The 2,424-nt window shown below is 37.8% G+C and overlaps 1 protein-coding gene across 1 annotated transcript in view; it reads right to left on the reverse strand.

The window, feature by feature from the left end:
* LOC106877221 (cytochrome P450 CYP12A2) overlaps positions 1-2,424 on the reverse strand; it is a 45,227-nt gene that overhangs the window by 29,876 nt on the left and 12,927 nt on the right. The gene's annotated exons all lie outside the window — the stretch shown is intronic.

A 2,424-nucleotide genomic window follows, 5' to 3' on the forward strand; every position in this document is an offset into this window, starting at 1 on the left:
TTTGACTTGCGGACCCCTTTATATTTCAGGCTTTACCTTATAAACGCTTATGAAATTTATACATAAATATTTGCTTAAAATAACATATATTTTTACATTTATTTATTTAACAGTATTTAACAAATAGGTTTATTGTCAATTAAAAGATTTCGATTAAAAAGCATATATAAAATCAAATTGCCCATAAAAAGTATTTGCTGTCCACGGACCCCCTGTGGTCCGCGGACTACAGTTTGAAAACCTAGTAAGAGTGTAATATGGTCGAAGAACCTTTGTCTGATCTTCGTTAGTTCACAAAGCCAACACCGTCCTATATTATACTCCATTTGTCTACGTGCTAGTTAGCATCCAGCTCACACATATTTCGGTGCAGTTTTGCTTATTCCGGAATTGGGTTGTATGCTCTTTTCTTTCTTCCTGTTCATACATATGTATGCGATAATTAGTTTTACATTTTTTTTCTCTCAGTTTTTGCCCCGAGCAGAGCTAACATGTCAAACCAGACAATGTAAGCCTTGTGTTTTTTTTGTGTGAAGGCTTCTTTGTCTGCGACTGAATGCATTACGCAGGAGCTCATCACTCGGGCGATAGAGACAACTCTCTTCTTGGTAGCAACAGTAGTACAACTCACAGCTCACCACCACTACCACTGGTGGTGGTTGCGGTTGGAAGTGTGGTCGACACGGCTGATGCTGGTCACAGTGTTCGTTGCGCCAACTCACCTCTGGTGTAGGCGGTGTGGGAAGTAGTATTCTATCCATTGCTGCTGACACCACTTCAGTTTATATCGCTGCTATTGGTACTTGCGGTTACGAATGCATCAGCTACTCGTCCTTTTGTTTCTGCTGCGTGTATTTTAGTCACAACAGTGATGTTATTTGTAGTGGATATATTATTGTTGTTAGTGTTGCCGTTGTTGCTATTACAAGATAAATTGTTGTTGATATTCGTATGCCAACGTTGTTGGTGATTGTGTTTTGGTTTTTTTTTTGCATGATTATTGAAATTTTTGCTACTGTAGCCATTAATTGATCCTCGTCTGGTGTATCTTTTCTTTGATAATTTCAATGAGATGTGTCTGTGTGTGTGGTGGTGGGGAGGCAGAATCTTTCGCTTTCCTTTTTATTTCTCGTAAACATGGGTCCAACCTAATGTTAGTCCAACTCATGCTAGCATGGAACATGGACGTTAAATGATGATGATGATGATGATGATGATGATGATGATGATGATGATAATGATGACGACGACAATGATGAGAATGACGATGACGAAAATGAATATGATGATGACGATGATGATGATGATGATGATGATTACGTTGATGACGACGACGACGACGACGACGATGGCGACTACGATGATAATTTCTATTTACTCGTTGGTTGTGATTTTCAACGCCATGAAGTATTTACTTTTCAAAAAAAAAAAAAAAAAAAAAAGTGGGCTTTTCTGAAGTGATATTCTAAATGGATCCTAAAACTCTTAAGGAGCAGAGACGCAATTATGCCTTGTTTGAAAATAAAGATCAGACTGACTCTGCTAATTATCTTCATAAGTTTTTTTTCCTAATTTATTGAAATTAACTCTCTTTACTTTAACAGTTTCCAACAAACGCTGCTAGGTTTATATTTTCTTTCTCAAAGAGAAATTTCAAATAATTGAAAATGTTTTTGCAGACGATATTCACTGCACTACTCATTAATGACCCAAACTAATGTCATTGGTCCATATGAATTATTTCCCTCAGTTAATTTTCTTTTTAATTCGATAAAAAAGCTAATGAAAACAGATTTCTATTTATCTCAATTGCAATGATAAAGCTGTTTTATTTTCATTATCAAGAGCGATGGAATGGCAGAAGCAGCAAAATAGAAGATAGCAAAGATTTTGGTATTTAGTGACGTCCTTTTGCCTCGTTCTCGACTCATTCATTTCTCTCCCCACCTGTATTGCATCCACCTCACACCTCCCCAACTAGCCGATATACCATCTCTTTTCTTCTCTGAACGCTCTCTTCTCTTTTCTCTTTCTCTCTTTCTTTCTTTCTTTCTTTCTTTCTTTCTCTTTCTCTTTCTCTGTCTGTCTGTCTCTCTCTATATATGTCTCTCTCTTTTACTCTTTTACTTGTTTCAGTCATTTGACTGCGGCCATGCTGGAGCACCGCCTTTAGTCGAGAAAATCGACCCCAGGACTTATTCTTTGTAAGCCTACTACTTATTCTATCAATCGCTTTTTGCCGAACCGCTAAGTTACGGGGACATAAACACACCAACACCGGTTGTCAAGCGATGGTGGGGGCACAAACACAGACACACAAACACACATACATATATATATATATACATATACATACGACGGGCTTCTTTCAGTTTCCGTCTACCAAATCCATTCACAAGGCTTTGGTCGGCCCGAGGCTATAGT

The sequence above is a fragment of the Octopus bimaculoides genome, chromosome 5, assembly GCF_001194135.2.
Source record: "Octopus bimaculoides isolate UCB-OBI-ISO-001 chromosome 5, ASM119413v2, whole genome shotgun sequence".
Lineage (NCBI taxonomy): Eukaryota > Metazoa > Mollusca > Cephalopoda > Octopoda > Octopodidae > Octopus > Octopus bimaculoides.